Source organism: Bombina bombina, chromosome 7 (genome assembly GCF_027579735.1).
Source record: "Bombina bombina isolate aBomBom1 chromosome 7, aBomBom1.pri, whole genome shotgun sequence".
NCBI lineage: Eukaryota > Metazoa > Chordata > Amphibia > Anura > Bombinatoridae > Bombina > Bombina bombina.
In genome coordinates this window covers 219,611,743-219,632,226 of record NC_069505.1, presented here as the reverse complement: position 1 = coordinate 219,632,226, position 20,484 = coordinate 219,611,743, and the positions used below count along the sequence as shown (strand labels likewise).

The following is a 20,484-nucleotide window of genomic DNA, read 5'->3' as shown; positions in this document are numbered from 1 at the left end:
GCAGTGTAAAAGCTTAGCACGTCTCATTCAGGATAACGCTATATGGTAAAACATCCATAAAGTCTTGCCTCTGCATAAACATTCAATGTATCACTGTAATGAAATTGTATAAAGAGAAATTGTTCAAGGTTTCTAACAGATGCTAACAAAATTCTTGTAGAGATACTGTGTAACTAATGTTTGTTTGATGATGTTAAAGAAAGCACAAAGACACAATTTTATAGAATGGTTTATGTTGTTAGGTTCATTCTGATTTGAATGAGTTTTAAGTATAATTTGAGCCTACTGTACCATTACGTTGCTAACCCCTAATCCAAACGCTTTCTATGTGTTTCTATAGTTATGTATAGCAGTTATGTTATTGCTAATATTGTGGTTACAAACGTCTTCTAATTTGAAACACTATTTTGATCTGTAAAGTTCACTCTTTGTTGATTAAGAACATCTTGAAGGAACCTCGGAAGATTCTTTAGTGAAGAAATATTTGGAAAACTGTAAGAAAATAAAAATTATATTCCAATAAACAATGTGTGACTTCTTTGGGAAAATTATGTTATAAATTATAATTTTCTAACTATGTGCTTGATTTATCACATTCATCACATTTAGGATAGGGTCTTTAAATATATATGGTTTTGTAAAAAGAATGCAAAGGACAGTAAACCATGAGATTGTAATATATAATAAAGCAACTTTGTAATATAAATAAATTAATGTGCCCCTTTTCATTTAACTTAAAGGGACATGAAACCCAAAATTGTTCTTTCATGATTCAGAAAGAACATACAATTTTGAACAACTTTCCAATTTACTTCTATTATCTAATTTGCTTAATTTTCTTGGTATCCTTTGTTGAAGAAGCAACAATCCACTACAGGGAGCTACCTGAACACATCTGGTGAGCCAATAATAAGGCATAAATGAGTAGCCACCAATCAGCAATTCCTGAGTCTAGCTAGGAATCTTTTTTTAACAAAGGATACTAAGAGAAGTAAACAATTTAGATAATAAAAGTAAATTTGAAAGTTGTTTAAAATCACAATCTCTATCTGGATTGTGGAGAGCAAAAAATTGTATTTCGTATCTCTGAAAATCATAAGTATTTCAATTCTGAGGACTGGTACTGTAGACTTCAGAGGGTCGATTTATTAAGCAGCGGATGCTGCTTCCGACCCCCTTCGTTTCATGTCCGCCTGAAACTGAAGTTAAAAAGCAGCGGTCATAAGACCGCTGCTCCTTAACTTCCCCGCCACCTTTTTGCGATTGGCCGCCGGTGAGCAGGGGGCGGCATTGCGCAAGCATTTTACTAGAAATGCTTGTGCAATGTTAAATGCAATGTATGCTGTCGGCATTTAGCAAGGTCAAACAGACATTATTCACTACCGCGAATCATGTCCGCTCGACCAATGTTAAATCTACCTCCACAAGTCTAACTCCACAACATATCTGTGCCTAATTGGTTTCAGCAGAGGTTATCACATGACATTGCATAATGAATGTGGCTAGATGTGGCTATTCCTTTAACAGGGTCGGATTGGCTTCTACAAATAAGGTAAGTGGTAGGGGAAGTTTGGCTATTGAAAAATAATTGTGACGAGCATGGTGGCAATTTGTTGTGAAAATCTGTACATTTTACAGGTATCTGCTATTGCAAGACACTACAAACATCTTGTAATTACAAAGTGTTATTTGTCCCTTTATAGGGACATTACACACATTTTATAAACATAGCAATGATGTTATTCCCCACCTCCCTCTGGTCATGAGTGCCGCCATGTTGAATTCTAGCTTTCACTATACAGTATTCCTGTGCTGATATGTTTGCCCACGTGCAGCAACTCTCCTTCAGATACCTGCAGTAAGACCTAAGTTCCAAAATGGCAGCACCCATCATTAAAGGGTGGTGCATTAAATGTGTTTAATGTCCCTTTAACTATAGTAATGAGAAGGTAAAGATCATTTCAGGGGAACCTGCTACTACCCCTTCATGCTAATGGTGCCAAGAAAATTAAATCAGCAGTTACTGCTTCAAGTGGTAAAAATGCTACAGAAATAAAGTAAATTACAAATCACACACCTCAAGTTGAATAATAATCGGAACACAGGAATAATACAAAAATAGGAATAACTTGATATTATCATTGCAATTGGTTAGCATTGTCCACACAAAAACATGGACAGGCAAAAGGTTTTCTATATTTACAGTGATATCATGAAGCTCTCCACTTGCCTTAATTCTTTAAAGCTCACGTAGAGACTCTTATCTACAATTGTGAGATCTGCTGGGTCTACAAAATCACTCATGGGACAGTGACCATGAAATTGGTTTCCCTTTATTGTGTTTACAATGAATTATTATACCATCTAAATACACAAAAATAAAATTATTAACCTGTTAAAACGCAAACAATAATAAATCAAACAAAAAACAATTTGTTAGTGCAAAAAGGATATATCCAAAAAAGTCAACTGGAGACTAAATCCCAACTCCAAATGTACATAATGTGTGCAAATGTGCATAAGTGATCCCAGGGATTACTTCTCAGTGGAAATTAATGCTGCACTCAAGGGTTAGCCTCAAATAAAACAGATCAATGGTGAAGTCTTGTGAGACTACAGGGTTAATTCACATGTAAGTTGTATACTCACATAGTGCAGAGCTTCACATCAAGCTCTAGATATAAAAGCAATGGGAGACTCCAGCAGGAGCTGATAGAAGTGAACTCAGATGAATGTTAAAACAATTTATTAAAAAGTGTTAAAATCACAGGGGTTTACAGAGGACAACCACAGCTAGAATATCCATATATTACACAGACTGTATATTGTAAATAATGTCTATGATTACGGTTTGCAGTTCAGAAGGTTGGTTTCTGCCCACAACGTGACATCACATGTTCAATCCAACGATCGTTTAACCAAATAGTCGCTTGGCTTTTTCAAGGATGTCCTTGTGCTGTTAATTGGGTCTTCTTATACTCATCTGTTCACTTCTTATTGGTCATTCTTAATAGTTAACATCTGGTGGATTTTCTATTGTTCATGAAGTCTTCTGAAAAAATGTTGTAAGGAAACTTATATACAATATATACAATATCAATATTATCTTTCATCTGAAATATTTACATCTGAATATTCACAAATTGTTATAGTTACATAACTTATACCATAAAATATTTTTTACCATATAAAATGGGTTTAAGGAGAATCAAACTCTTGACCTCTAATCTTTACTGGTAGTAAAATAATTATTATCATATTAGTCCACTGGACTATTCTTAAACTAAATATTTATGATTTTATTAAAAGTGTTGTTAAAATACTATGCATAACCTATTTAGAATTAATATGTTTATAAGAATTATTATTATTTATTTTAAAATTAATCTATATAAACTTTAAGAGAAGCTATATTAAAAATTTTAAAATTATTTTATTTGAAAAAGTTTATATCCAGGATCGAGTTTATGACCCCAAAACCACATTCAACAAAAATCTTAAATTTTGATGTTTTAGTCCACTGATTGTAAACTAGAAAATGAAGAATACATTACTGGTATTAATGTGAGAAGCAGGCATTACTAATTTTGATAAAGGGTCAATATCAGGAATTGAACTTATGACCCCACATATAACTAACATATTAACATAACTTATGTTTTAGTCCACTAATTTTAATTCTAAGATGGAATGCAAAGAAGGAATTTTAGTACTACATTTTAAAAAAGTTATTCAACTTTTTTTTATATTCTATATAAATAGGAGACAAAATGGAGAATATATATTAGTATCTAAAACGAAGACATCTATAAAATGGGATATCTATTTTATATTTAAAAATACCTAAATTTTTAAATTAATTAAAAAAAAAATCATAAAAAATGGTGGAGTTCAAAATCATTGTTTGGTCCATTAGGTATTATGGAATTCATGTAAAATATCCACTTAATTTCCATTTTACCTAAAGCCTCATTTAAATCACATCCTCTCCAATGAGGTGTAATTTTTTGTATATCTAGATATAAAACAATGTGTTTTGGATCATTTTGATGTTTTCTTTTGAAATGTTCGGAACGTCCATGTTTTTTATACCCTCTTTTGATATTATAGACATGTTCCCTAAGTCTCACTGACAGATTTCTTGATGTCCTTCCTATATATATTAAATTACATGAACATTTCAATAAGTATTTTACATTGTTGGAATTGCAAATTATTACTTACCTAATTTCATACATTTTATTTTTACATTTGTTTTCAGTGGTATTAGTATTTGTCATTTCAAACTCTCTACTATGTATATCCTGTTTGGAAAATTCTTTGCACCCCATACATTTCTCACATTTAAAAAAAAAACATTTTAGATTTTGGTCTAGCCAAGTATTATTTTTGGTTTCTTTCCTTAGATAGCTCTTAGTTACTTTATATTTAATAATGGGTACTTTCTTGAAAACTATAGTTGGTTTGTCTTGTATTATATTTCTCAAGCCATACTCTTTTTTTATTATATCCCAATGTTTAAAAATTATATTTCTAACTTCTTTGTTTTAGGGCAAAAATCCTATATTATTGGTCCAACTTCTTGATCTTGTGTGTTTAGAGATTTCTTTGTATGATTCTTATATTTTAAAAACTTCTTTCTATTTTCTCTCCCCACTTCTTCTATTATTGTGTCTCACACATTTCTCCACTAGTTTTAGACATCACGTAAGAATTTATGAAATTATATAATATTAATATTTATGGATTACTTGTCACACGCATGTTAGTATATATGATGGTACACACATAGGTTGCTGTTCATATCAATGGGAGTCAATTGTACGTGTGAATGAATTAAATGTGGGCATCTGCATATGACTATAGGTATCATATATTGGTAATTAATTGGGTACTGAAACCAAGCATCTAGCTGTAGTTATATATTTTTTTTTATCAGAGATCCACATATAAGGGGGTATGGGGTGCCTATATTTATTATTATTATTATTATTTCACATATTTTTCAGTTCTCTTCTTAATAGTCATCTTTTTTTAGAGGTATGGCTAGATCTCAATTGTATACTCACTATCTTCTACAATATACATATAGGTTGCTCATGTTTTGCACGTCATTATATGATGTGAGTATCATCTCTTACATCAGTTGAGATTTATCTAGTCTAGTTCACAATTTATACTAATATGTTCTATAACACTTTTAGGTCCGAATCTCTAGCTGTAGTACATTACTATGGCTGTCCCTAAGTTACGCTTATAATATTTACATGCATATATATTTAAATTTAGTTAGTCAGGAGATCTGCCCTTATGTCTCACCCCCTCTAATATTTGTTTGCAGTCACTATCACAGTTCAGTATAGGTATATTTCTCTTTTTCACTCTTAGCTGTGTCCCTAACATTTATTTGATGATATAGAGGAGTGTTCTGATTAGTACTGCCAACTTGTACTACACTGACCTGGAGTTCTATTACTCCTCCATGATTAGCATTGGCATGAAACATTGCCCAGAGCTTTTTTAGTAAATACTAACTTAGCCATATACGCAAGTGATGAATCAGTAGGTTTCTGCGTATCTGTCGAGCAATGGGCAGCTCGCTGCCATTTTTCTCTCAACTTTAGTATGAATGATTTGTGATTGGCTTGGGCTTCACACACCTTTTTTCTCCCTTGGGTTAGAAAGAACGCTTGAGAATGATGACAGCGTGATGACCACCGAGTCTTATAAATGTTTTGTAAATGCAATATGTATATCACTACTCAAATGAACTTATTGCACATATTCTTCTGGCCTATCCATGAGTTAGGATTAGATCAATTTCGATGTAGCCTGGGAACCATCCGCATCTCATTAGGCTGGGCTCCCGTTTTTTCTCTATAATAAGGTTAAAGTGTTTTTATTTTCGGTTTGTTTGGGGTCATTTGAGATTAGCATCTGATACTTTGTTGAATGGCTTATATTAGTACAATTACCTCTTTAGCGTATTGCAACTAGATTTTTTAATTTCAACAGAAGAGTGAGATGACCATACAAACAGGAATTTTTAACCTTAGTTTTAAAAACCTAAACAAGGAAGAAAGCAGAATTTTGGGATTAGGTTTAAACTTTGCACCTACCACTAGACTAAATAAATTTCAGACTCATATACAGGTAGGACAATTTGTTCGCAAGTTAACATTAAAGAGGCATTTTCTAAAAAATGCTATTATGTCTAATTGGAATAATAAATCAGAAGAGAGAACATATAAAACAACTCCAGAAATTATACATTCAAAACATAAACCTAAATCTAAAATTTACCCCATAAATGATTAATTCAGGAACCTTGAATTATTTGAAAAATTAGTACAAAGGGATATTAAAAATTATGACTTTCTACCTGACTTTTAACAGGAATTGGCTTATCATATTTTAAAGGACAGCATCCTGTGAAGTCTATTCCAAGATTTCAATACCTGTAGCGCTACAGTCTATTATTGCTTTTTAGCTATTCACCCAAGTTCCAGCTAAACGGATGAACTATCACTATACTGGGTCACTGTGACGTACAAAGAGGTAACGGGACCAGATTGTCCGGAGCCGTTACACATATCTCTTTCTAGACGCAGAAAGGACCGCCGAGAGGAGTAACGGAAATCGCTAACCGGAGTTACAAAACACTTCTCCTCCTAGACGCGGAAAGGACCTCTGAGAGGAAGTTACAGCATTTATTACCCAAGTAGATATCTAGTTTTTGTCAGAAGATCTGCGAATGTTATTTAATAATATATATATATATATATATATATATATATATATATATATATATATATATATATACATATTATTATTTAATATATATATATATATATAGATGGTTGTATACGCCAAATAATTCATTTTATTTGTAAAACTCCAAAAGGTCACTGTGTGGACAAAACCCCCTTCTCTCACTCATCAAAGAAACTACTTGCATAGTTATTTCAGAAAAGAACAAAGGCTTAGACTGTTGAATAGAAAAACAGATTGTTTCAAAAAGATAGTCATCTACATGGCTGTTTATTCCAGGTCTTAGACCAGACATAAGATACGCTTATCCTAATTAAGATAACATTTAAGTTATTACCTAGATTACAGGAATCCCTGGAGTGACAGAGAGACGTAATTTCTAAGATTTTCATTTGAAGCTTAATGAAATTCATAAAGCAAATCAATAGCTGAAGAAATGACTAAGTGTCGCCTATGTGTTAATTGCCCCTAAATTTCAGATATACGTCTGCATTGCTAGCTAAACAGAAAATATGTTGTATTGTAACTTTGAAATTCACTGAAACTACATTGATATAATTTTGTTTCTTGTATAACCTGCCAGGTTGTCATTTGAATTGGGAATACTCAAATAACACATATATATATAATTTTAAATACTGTATTAAATTTCTACATAGGGATATGGGGAAATGTAATTCAAACTGTAATAAATAAAATGAATAACTACATTAATATATATAAAATACTGACCCATTGATTTCAAGATAAACACATTTTTCTCTGTTTTCCAGAAATCTAGTGAAAATTACAGGAGGAACTGATGTGGATACTATAAATAAGTATCTTTATAATACATGTATAAATGTTAGACTAATTTCAAAATAATATCTGTCCTTTGTTTTACAGGAAAACAAGATGTCCTTAGTCATGAACACAGACATAGGTAGATATTTTCTATTTTAACATGGAAACTGATGAAATAGTGGTGCTTGGTATCAGGTTGTAGGTTTTCTGTTATGCTAGATGAGATATGGATGCTGACAGGAGAGATTTGTTAAAGGGACAGTTTACTCAAAAATGTTCTCCCCTTTAATTTGTTCCCAATTATCCACTTTACCTGCTGGAGTGTATTAAATTGATTACAAGTAGCTCCTTTACCATTATATTGGCATTTTAAATAGTTGATTTAGCATGTGGTATCCCCACCTATTCTGAAAGTTTGTGGCCGCAGGTTCAAGCTATAGATAAGCTTTGTAAACACAGCCAGCAGAAGAAATTACACTCCCAGTGGGATATAGCAGAGATAAGATAATACAATGTTGATTTTCCATTGTTCTCTCCAAGTACTGGTGATTGTTTTATGGACAGACATAAGATAAAGAAGCATGTATATATACACAATGTGATAAAGTAATGAGATCTGATTATACCTACAAGATCAACCCATTTTATTAGGTTGTGGCTTCTAAACACAAAATCAGAGCTTTAATATACACAAATAAACCTTAAAAAGCTAATTTTCATACATTTTTTAAGCTGCAGTTGGTAAAAAAAGCCATTGTAAACACATTAAGAGAAAAACTATTTTACAGTATACTGTCCCTTTAATGCAAGGAGTTATGGTGGTTTAAATGGTCATTTTATAAGGATGTATTAAATTGCTAGCAATGTTTGACGGTGGGTCTACATTGCTGGTTGTCTGCTGCCCCCTAGGGGATTGGAATGGTATGACAGCCAAATTAATTTTCTATTAGGACACATACAGAGCCAGTGAGGGGGGCGTCCCCCAAAATGAACCAATGAGAAGGGACAAGCATCCGTGAGCGTAACCGAAAAAGATTACCAATAATTATATAAGAAAAGCTGAATGCAAGAGAGATGGACAGTTTTTGTGTGATCTGCTTACACTGGTGATTGATAACTGGCGGCCATTCTTGGGGACACAATCACTTAAGCAACTAGCTGAGACTAACCTTGATCCATGCAATAACTTTTCTTCAAATGAGGTGATCTGAAAATATTTGGAAAATATTGAACTACAAATTGGCTCAAACTGGTGATGTATGATTGTTCTAATTTTGATATTTAAATAAAAAGTATTTGGTAATCATAACAAATTGCAATTTAAAAAAAAGGTACTTTATATTTTAGACTCATATTCATAGTCCTGGGTAGTTTAAAACTAGTCTTTTGTTTGCCAAATAATTTATAGTTGCAGCCACATATACATATATATATTAGAATTGTCTTAATTGAAGATAACTAAGAATTTATTTCAGCTTAGATAAATTGGCATAGGAATTGGTTGTTCGCACAAATAACATACACAATTTCTGATGTTTTAAATTGGAATTATATAAGATAAATTGTGGCTATATAGCTGATTGTACTTCTTGAATGTTAGTGGCTCAGACTATTGTGAATAAGGCAACTTTTATGATCTTTGCATAGCATATTATAATAGTTTAAATGTGTATAGTATTGATTCATATCTGGTTTCCTACAAATATATTTCATTGAGTCTATAAATTTTAACTAATATAAAGAATTTAGGAATTTACATTAAATTTATTGTCTTGGTATATGCATTTTATTGGGGTTTTATTTTAAAGAATAATTATTAAATATATTGTATTATAACCCGGCCATATACTGACATTTTTTTTCAAGACGCTGTAAGGACCGCCGAGAGGAAACATACTGCAAACAGAAGCCATCTTTTTACTATAAAATACGTTACTACCGCTGAGAGGTCTGATACTTTTCAACTAAATACCTCAGTCTTGGGTGTAAGGTATTTTGCCATATAGGTGAAATATCACCAAAGAGACTACACTCCCATGCCCTGTGTTTAATTATCGGTGGAAAATAAAATATATATATATATATATATATATATATATATATCATATTACTTCAATTATCTATATTTTATGCTCAACACTGTTTTTTATAGATTTGTAAATGTGTTTTTAATCTGGCAATTCATTTTTATTTAATTTACATACTTTTTAGGATTGTATATTGCAGGGAGACGTCCTATATTCATAAAGTTAACATTGCTATTATATTCCTCTCAAATAAATACTATGTTATACATTTAAACATCCAGCTTAGTTGCTCATATATTGTTACATTGTATCATCATAATCTTATGTTTACAATTCATTATCATGACAGCGAATTCACAAATAGGCCGCAGTACACCGATGGCTCTAATCACATAATTAACCTATTAGATGGGTTTATACCCTATAAATAGCAAGTGCATTTTTTTTTTTTTAAATAATTTTTTATTGAGGGTTTTTTATAATGGCAACAGAAAAATATGACATAAATATTACAGTACATAGCAATGATTGCCTCAACAACAATATGAGAGAAAAAGGAAACATATAATAAGTGTCGAAATATAAAAGAAAACCTCCTTTTATGTTTTTTATATCATAATGAGAGTAGCTATTATTCCAGGCCATTGTGCTAAAACGCGCTCTGAAGGAGCACTGTAGCTACTAAGCAGATCCAATTTATCATGAACTTCTTGAGAACTTAGATATCTAGTTTGGCAAAGAATTGAATGCTTCTTATTATTAAAGGGTCTTGATATCAAGAACAAAGTATAGAGCAAGGGGGAAGTTGGGGAAATATCAGCGGGTAAGCACAGCTATATAAGTAGTTTTTTTATGTAACAAAATTATTAAGTACTTAAGTTATATGATGAAAACAACAAGAACAACAAAGTAAATAGCAATGGTCAACTACAATGGGGGGGGGTGACCATAAAAATGGTAATTGACTAGGTCAATTAAGAATAACATAATATGTGGCGAGCAGCACTAAACTATAAAGCATTTAAGTATAATTTGTAATATATATATATATAAAGAAGGAGCAGGTATGGCTCCAATTCAGTTAGGATGAGAATTAAGTTTACCATTCAAAGCTTAATAAATATATTAATATAGAAATAAGGATATATGTAACACATACTCAATAATGCACCGCAAAAATATTAGCAGCATAATAAATAAGTAAGATATAGGAAATATATAAATATCCAACATCAACTAGATGCTGTGCACATCACCTGGACAGCTGTCTCATATGAAAAATGAGAAATAAACATGTCTTAATTGAGAGGTATTTGACGCTGCATGTCCTCTCCCTGAGTAGTAAGGGCATTGTAAAGCTTTGTTGTGAGCGGATAACGTAGCCTCTAGATGCAGGCAAGACCAAAACACATGAACATCAAGTAAAACTACAACAGTTGCAAAACATTTCTTAACCTTATATATAATACTGGCAAAAGGGTTTAAGCTTGACATTAGATATTCCTGTATAGGCATTTCCAAAAGTGGATCCCCTGTTCATGTACAAGGTATATACCTCGGAACTTAAAACTTTAGTAAAACTCAGTCCTCATCACATAAAGTAGGTTTGCAAGGGTAGTATAAGTATAGTTACACTATAGGGGCTGAAAATCTGGCAATGTTATGAGTCTTATATATAATAGAACATAAGCCTGGACTGTAGCATAGATATATATCAGACTAGAGTGGGACATTCACCTATAGTCTCACTTACAGCATGGTTATGTCTAACAGTAAGCTTTAAAAAATAATTATATCTCAGTTGTGTTTTGTTTGTTAAAAACACATTGGAGGGTAAGGTAAAGGAGTATATATAGCGGAGCCCAAAATTGACATAAGGTCCATAAATATCTTTCTTTCTGGGAACTGTGTAGTAATGTAGAGTAGGGCATGCTTGCACCTGTATATTGTTTGTAGTAGTAGTAGGTGTAGCTTATACATAGTCAGGGCTGGGTTACATAAATGAGTGTATAATGCCTCATAAAATAAAGAATAGAGGCAACACTATCAGCCAGGCTACAGATTATGTACCAACATATTTAAAAAATAAATTGTTGAATGAAGGGACCACATAACCTATCTCAGGGCTCTCAGTATGGAAAATGAGGTAAGAACAGACAAGATATAACATATAAAACATCTCTAACACTGAGCAATGATGAATAGATAGGTCTGACATAAGTTAGGGTAGGATATTAAACTGTATAGTATTGCTACTGTAGGCCAGCACTAGGATAAGTACAAATATGCAGCATTACTTATTATGAAACAATCGTGTTTAACAGTGCACATAAACCTCTACTTTTACACACCGAGGTGGTGGCTAAGAACTAATTATTACTTTGCTGAAGATAGACCATTAGACCTTCAGTTGAATATCATGCAGTGTGATCCACAACCATAGAGACCCCAGTGCGTAGATATACAAATAAAGTCAAGAAAACAACATGCCCCTTGGCAGCTTTAAACGATATATGCTGCTGAACAGTGGGAGTATAACTTCGTTATGAGCTATATATAGAACACCTAATTGCAAGTCTCTAATGAGAGTGGGGGAGCACAAAGTATTCTCAAAGTGTGGTGGCTGGGCCGGGGAGACTAATGTGTCCATCATTACTGCCGTCATAGATAGTTCCCAGTGCCTATAGATATATGTAGGTTAGATATTTAAACCTTGCCTGCTTTACCCATGGTTATAAATAAGAACATACTTCCTACTGTAGATCATCTGGTATACATGAAATGTTTAGATTAAATGGTGTCTTTAATATAGGCTGCAAAACATAAAGACATAAGCCGATCCGACTTATCAGCCTATACCAAGTCTTCCTGCGCCTATGTTTCTCAGAATGGTCCATACAGCATCTCTACATTGTGGTGCATAAAATGTTTCCATGCCCGCCCCATATCTAGATCCGATGGAGCTACTTGCAGTAGTACTGGAAGAAAGCGACTGGTTCACAGTTGAACCATCGGTGGTGAGAGAGTAGTTTGCATCTATACGAAAAATCGATCCGTCATCTAAGCTGGTGTCGCCCTTAAATTGAGACACATCTCCTGCTGCAGTAATAGGCTGTGCATTCTCCCCCGAGCAATCCGCATGCTCAGGGGCGATCTCCTGGGGCTGGGCTGGACAATCATGGCTCACCGACATGGTTGTAAGCATATCATCCTGTGAGCAGGAGACACTAAGACGTACTGCCTCCTCAAATCCTACCTCCACTGTCATAGTTGGCATTTGGCAGAGGTCTGTTGTTCACCTCAGCTTGCTATTCCTGGAATTTATGGTAGATCTACCCAAAGGAGTCCCAGTGTGTTCCTGAGCCCTGAGTGTTTGCCTGGCGCAGCTCCCATCGCTCAGTAGCGGGTTATCCCCCCAGGCCTTCTGTTTTGGTGGTGAAGTAAGGGAAGCCAAAATCAGTAATAGGTCCTCAGTCAAAGTCTAAAAATGCCTCTCAAAAATTTGTTGAGTGCGTCGCTCCCAAGCTTGTAGGGCTTCCATACTGGCCGTAACAGTTTAGTATAGATAGTGTCCAGCAACTCCACGTGGAGTAACGAAAGAGGATATATTAGTGAAATGACCTCTTTATGAGATATCTTTAGTTTCTTTTAGCGCGTAACAGATAATGTGCACATTCTGTTATATTATAGTAACGATTTAAGCTCTTTATATATAAATTAAACTATATATTCATATCTGAGAGCCCAGAGCTTCACAGAAACACGTCTGGTTGCGCTGGTAGTTGGCTCCGCCCCCCAGCAAGTGCATTTTTATTATTATTTTTTTATTAACCTGAGAAAACAGCCATATTACGGCTGAGAAATGCGTTGCTTTAATAAAGAAAATTTGTTTTTAATATACACTTGCTGGAATAATTTGGACAATGTAGCAGGTCTCGGTATCCCAGACTGGGTATACCCGCTAAAGTCAGCTTTCTCCCACAAAATACCAACCCATGAACCTCCACTGGATACCTGCCGCTATTAGAATAACGGCCGCTGCAAGTTGTTATAGCTACCCCCAAGAACATTAGCCAAGACTGAATGCTTGAGGGTCAAAATAGGAACTGCTTTATTGCACAGAAAGCACAGCTTTTATACATTTCCAACAAAAGGGGGGTAGTTATAACAAATATTATACAATGAGACAAACATCAGACACTGGTTAGTTAAACAAGATTCTAATCACATCCTGACTTAAAAAAGGACAATGGATGACTCACACAATAACAGAAAGCCACTTCACACCCAGACTAGATATACAGACACATAACAGCAGGAGGTCTCAGCATTAGATTGTCTGTGCTGTGTGTAATCTCCTGCTCTGTGTCTCACACCTAGACTAGATATACAGACACATAACAGCAGGAGGTTGCAATAAGCTCAAACATTTTGAGTCTAGGGGGGGTGGTTGGAGCAGGCAATACTGAATTGGGCTGTCACCTTATACTCCAACAAAACACAGGAATCCCATCCCTGTATCAGTTCCCTCCAGTCCTCAGAGTCTGTGGGAATTCATGGAAACTGGGTAAGCCTGAAACTAGGGTAAAAGTACTCCAAACGTACCCTGGGCACCCACTTCCCAAATCATAGAATCCCCTCAAGTTCCTGGGTCCATAGTCTGTGGGGAGGAGGCTGGCCTGCAGACCTCTCCAAGTACAAAAGTAATGGAAGCTTCCATTACATTTCTCACCCCCCCCCCGGGGTAGACTAACCAGGTAGCAGACCTCCTACTGGTTTGGACCTGAGTTAGTCAGATAACCCAGACCAAAACTTTCTTCCATTTTTGTTTTTGGCCACTGGGGAGTGAGAATGCTGACCTCTTTTTCCTGGAACATGCTAAGCTGCTGGGGAGAGAGGTTGTCTACCTCCTCTCCATGGGACCTGCTTTGTTTCTGGGTAGAGAGGCTGGCTACCTCTTCTCCCTGGAACTGGTTCTGCCACTGTGGAGAGAGGTTGGCTACCTCCTCTCCATGGAAACTGCTCTGCCACTGGGGAGAGAGGTCAGCTACCTCCTCTCCCTGAAACTAAATCTGCTGATGGGGAGAGAGGTCGGCTACCTCCTCTCCCTGGAAACCGCTCTGTTGTTGGGGTAAGGAGTCAGCTACCTCCACTCCCTGGAAACCACTCTGCCGCTGGGGAGAGAGGTTGGCTGCCTCCTCTCCCTGGAACTGGTTCTGCCGCTGGGGATAGAGGTTGGCTACCTCCTCTCCCTGAAAACCACTCTGCCACTGTGGAGAGAGGTCGACTACATCCTCTCCCTGAAAACCGCTCTTCCGATGGGGAGAGAGAGGTTAGTTACCTCCTCTCCCTGGAACTGACTCTGCTGCTGTGTAGAGAGGTCAGCTACCTAATCTCCCTGGCTTCCCGGAGCTGCTTCAGGTGCTGGGCAGAGGCCAGGGGTGCTCTGCCCTGTGGCCATCTCTTCTGCTGGAGGCTCAACAGTCTGTCCCTCCTCAGAGGAAAAGTCTATTAAATTATCAATCTCCGGAGCCTGTGGCTGTGTAGAGAAATCGACTACCTCCTCTCCCTGGGACTCCAGAGATATCACAGGTGCTAGACAGAGGCCATTGGTGCCCTGTCCTGTTGCCAGTGCTTCTACTGGTGTGACAAGCTCAGGGCCAGGTTGCTGATCGTGGTCTAGCAGCTCATGGTAGCTCATTATCGGTTGCCACTCCTCTGAGGAAAAGTCCAATAAATCCTTGATCACTGCACCATAGCCCTCTTCAGGCTCTGAGACATGCTGCTGAATGAGATCTAACAGCCTTTTATATGCCTTTTCTAGCTCCTACTCATGGGCATCTAGGTAATAAAGATCGTCTCTCAGTCCGGGTACTTCTGTAAGGTTCAGCCTTAGCTCTCTGTGTCCTAGTATGTCCTCCTGACGCCACTCTGCCATACTCCCACAGTGGGGGTCCTGTGTGAGACTTTCAAATAGCAATACTGGACCGCCATAGTCATAGCCCTCTATGATCATCCATCTCCATCTCCGGACACACCTGGGCCACATACCACCGCAGTGCCCAGTACCCTTCATCCCCCTTCATCTCTGTCTGGACCAATCCATCCAATTTGGCCATCCATTCCTCCCGGGGCTGAAACAGCATTCGTAGATCCATCTGGAGACAGTATTGCTGCTCTGGAGTAGAAAAGGACTTTCCCTGGTAGTCCTGTTCGAACTGGAGATCCTCGTGCCAGAGTTTCCTTTGAACTATATACTTCCAGGCCCTCTGCCAAGACAGGGCCATCAAACTGGGCCAGCACTGCCTGCAATCTCCACTGGAATTCAGCCTCCATTTCCATTGATGTCCCACTGGAGGGAGGAAGCAGATCCCACCACTGCCAATAGATTGTAGTGGGTCTCGGTACCCCAGATTGGGTATACACGCGAAAGTCAGCTTCCTCCCACCAAACGCCAACCCATGAACCTCCACTGGATACCCAACGCTATTAGAATAGCGGCCGCTGCAAGTTGTTATACCCCCAAGAACATGAGCCAAGATGCTTGAGGATCAAAATAGGAACTGCTTTATTGCACAGAAAACACAGCTTTTATACATTTCCAACAAAAGGGGGGTAGTTATAACAAATATTATACAATGAGACAAACATCAGACAATGGTTAGTTAAACAAGATTCTAATCACATCCTGACTTACAAAAGGACAATGGAGGACTCACACAATAACAGAAAGGCACTTCACACCTAGACTAAATATACAGACACATAACAGCAGGAGGTCTCAGCATTAGATTGCCTGTGCTGTGTGTAATCTCCTGCTCTGTGTCTCACACCTAGACTAGATATACAGACACATAACAGCAGGAGGTTGCAATAAGCTCAAACATTCTGAGTCTGGTAGGGGGGTGGTGGTTGGAGCAGGCAATACTGAATTGGGCTGTCACCTTATACTCCAACAAAATACAGGAATCTCAACTCTGTCTCTTGGAATTCATGGAAACTGTGTAAACCTGAATCTAGGGTAAAAGTACTCCAAATGTACCCTGGGCACCCACCTCCCAAATCATAAAATCCCCTCAAGTTCCTGGGTCCATAGTCGGTGGGGAGGAGGCTGGCCTGCAGTCCTTTACAAGTACAAAAGTAACGTTACAGACACCATTACCTTTCACTTGAGTTTGGGAGTTATATCTGCTGGGCAGGAGTGCAGTCATCTGGGCAGCTGTGAAGTCCCAGTCCACCTGTATTGCACCTGGAGGTGCTTTTCTTTTTGTAAGTGTGTTTTTTTCTATCTTACAAATTTGCCTTGCTATACAGTACTAGGCTATGTTGGTCCATTTTTTTATTCCCAGTACACAAGCTGGAAAAGAATATCGTGGATACTCTTTGATTGGAACAGAGCTAGGTTTTGTTCAGTGAGCTGGACTACTGTTAAAGTTCCAGCCTGCGCCGCTAGCACCATAGGGTGCAACACGTTTATGAGTACCTGTCTTATTTTTTCTACCTTTTGCTATTGTGTTGATGGTACTAGGTCATTGTGGCACCTCTGTGTTTTTTCTTCTATATTCTCCCTTTTGTCTCCTATTTATATAAAATTTTTAAAGAAGTCGATTAATTTTTTAAAATGTAGTACTAAAATTCCTTCTTGCATTTAATCTTAGAATTAGATTAGTAGACTAAAACATAAGTTATGTTAATACGCTAGTTATATGTGGTGTCGGGGTTATAAGTTCAATTCCTGATATGGACCCGTTATCAAAAGTAATAATTCCTTCTTCTCACATTAATAGCAATAATTTCTTCTTCATTATCTAGTTTACAATTAGATCAGTAGACTGAAACATCAATGGTGGTAGAAAAATTGTTGTTTTCTGACAAGAACTATACAGAGAAACAAATACAGATGAAGTTGCTGGATATTGAGGCCTATTTATCAAGCCGTCAACCGCAAATACGCTGGAATTCTGCAGCGTAATTGTGGAGAGCCTGATTCCCCTTATTTATCAAAACCTACAGACTGGCAAAAGTTGAAATCTGTGACGTAACATACGATCCGCCTGTCTCTGTCTGACACAGATCGATGCTTACGTCACTACAGATGTTCCGAATGCAAATTCGGCACTATCTGACTACTTTTGCAAGTTATCAAATTTCTACCAGGTACGCTCGCCACTATTCATGCCCAGTGTACCTGCTTTTAAATCCGCCGCCCTGGAGGCGGCGGATGCCATAGGAATCAATGGGAGTCTGAAAGCAGCAAAAGCTTATGTTCGATGCTGCCCAATATCCCATTGATTCCTAAGGGAGAATAAAAGTTATGTTTACACCTAACACCCTAACATGTACCCAGAGTCTAAACACCCCTAATCTTACACTTATTTACCCCTAATCTGCCGTCCCGACACCGCCGCCACCTACATTATACTTATTAACCCTAATCTTCCACCCATACACCGCCGCCACCTACATAAAGTTATTAACCCCTATCCCGCCGCTCCCGGAGCCCACCGCAACCAAATAAATGTATTAACCCCTAAACCTCTGGCCTCCCACATCACTACCACTTACTAAACCTATTAACCCCTAAACCGCCAGCCCCCCACATCACCATAAACTAAATTAAACTAATAACCTATAAACCTAACAACCCGCTAACTTTATATGAAATATTAACTCATCCCTATCTTATAATAAATGTAAACTTACCTTTCGATTTAAATTAAACTATATTAAACTAATAATTAATCTACCCTAACTGTTATACTAAAATTACATTAAACTATATTAAATTAATAATTAACCTACCCTAACTGTTATACTAAAATTACATTAAACTATATTAAACTAATAATTAATCTACCCTGTTATAATAAAATTGCATTAAACTATATTAAACTAATAATTAATCTACCCCAACTGTTATACTAAAATTACATTAAGCTACAAATTAAATTAACTATATTATATAATTAAAAACCTAATCATACACAAATAATTTAAATCTAGACAAAAAAATTACTAAGTTACAAACAAATAAACACTAAGTTACACAAAATAAAAAAGAAATTATCAAAGATTTAAACTAATTACACCTAATCTAAGGGCCCTATGAAAATAAAAAGCCCCCAAAATAAAAAAAAACCTAGCCTACAATAAACTACAAATAGCCCTTAAAAGGGCCTTTTGCGGGGCATTGCCCCAAAGAAATCAGCTCTTTTACCTGTAAATAAAAAATATAAATACCCCCAACAGTAAAACCCACCACCCACACAACCAACCCCCCCAAAATAAAAACCTAACTAAAAAACCTAAGCTCCCCATTGCCCTGAAAAGGGAATGTGGATGGGCATTGCCCTTAAAAGGGCATTTAGCTCTATTGCAGCCCAAACCCCTAATCTAAAAATAAAACCCACCCAATACACCCTTAAAAAATCCTAACACTAACCCCTGAAGATTCACTTACAGTTTAGAAGATCCGACATCCATCCTCCAAGAAGCCGGCAGAAGTCCCCAACAAAGCAGCAGAAGTCTTCATCCAAGCGGCCGAAGTCTTCATCCAAGCCCGCAGAAGTCTTCAGCCAGACGGCATCTTCTATCTTCATCCATCCGGCGAGGAGCGGCTCCATCTTCAAGACATCCGACGCGGAGCATCCTCTTCGTTCGACGTCTTCTTCTACAATGAAGGTTCCTTTAAATGATGTCATCCAAGATGGCGTCCCTTAGATTCCAATTGGCTGATAGAATTCCATCAGCCAATCGGAATTAAGGTTGAAAAAATCCTATTGGCTGTTGCAATCAGCCAATAGGATTGAGCTTTCATCCTATTGGCTGATCCAATCAGCCAATAGAATGCGAGATCAATCCTATTGGCTGATTGGATCAGCCAATAGGATGAAAGCTCAATCCTATTGGCTGATTGCAACAGCCAATAATATTTTTTCAACCTTAATTCCGATAGAATTCTATCAGCCAATTGGAATCTAAGGGATGCCATCTTGGATGGCGTCATTTAAAGGAACCTTCATTCAGGAAGAAGATGTTGAACGAAGAGGATGCTCCACATCGGATGTCTTGAAGATGGAGCCGTTCCGCGCCGGATGGATGAAGATAGAAGATGCCGTCTGGGTGAAGACTTCTGTCGGCTTGGATGAAGACTTCTGCCGGCTTCTTGGAGGATGGATGTCGGATCTTCAAAACTGTAAGTAGATCTTCAGGGGTTAGTGTTAGGATTTTTTAAGGATGTATTGGGTGGGTTTTATTTTTAGATTAGGGGTTTGGGCTGCAATAGAGCTAAATGCCCTTTTAAGGGCAATGCCCATCCAAATGCCCTTTTCAGGGCAATGGGGAGCTTAGGTTTTTATAGTTAGGTTTTTATTTGGGGGGGTTGGTTGTGTGGGTGGTGGGTTTTACTGTTGGGGGTATTTGTATTTTTTATTTACAGGTAAAAGAGCTGATTTCTTTGGGACAATGCCCCATAAAAGGCCCTTTTAAAGGGCTATTTGTAGCTTATTGTAGGCTAGGGTTTTTTTTTATTTGGGGGGCTTTTTTATTTTCATAGGGCCCTTAGATTAGGTGTAATTAGTTTAAATCTTTGATAATTTCTTTTTTATTTTGTGTAACTTAGTGTTTATTTTTTTGTAACTTAGTGTTTGTTATTTTTTGTAACTTAGTTGTTAGTTTTTTGTAACTTTGTAATTTTTTAGTGTAGATTTAAATTATTTGAGTAGGTTTTTAAATATATAATATAGTTAATTTAATTTGTAGTTTAATGTAATTTTAGTATAACAGTTAGGGTAGATTAATTATTAGTTTAATATAGTTTAATGTAATTTTAGTATAACAGTTAGGGTAGATTAAATTATTAGTTTAATATAGTTTAATGTAATTTTAGTATAATAGTTAG

General features: G+C 36.5%; 1 protein-coding gene across 5 annotated transcripts in view; it reads left to right on the top strand.

Moving 5' to 3' along the window:
- TUB (TUB bipartite transcription factor) overlaps positions 1-527 on the top strand; it is a 406,789-nt gene extending 406,262 nt beyond the window's left edge. For all 5 annotated transcript variants that reach the window (XM_053720612.1, XM_053720613.1, XM_053720611.1 and 2 more), the window contains one exon: positions 1-527. This exon is cut by the window's left edge and continues 522 nt beyond it. The gene's annotated coding sequence lies outside the window, so the exon portion shown is untranslated.
- Positions 528-20,484: the final 19,957 nt, after the last annotated feature.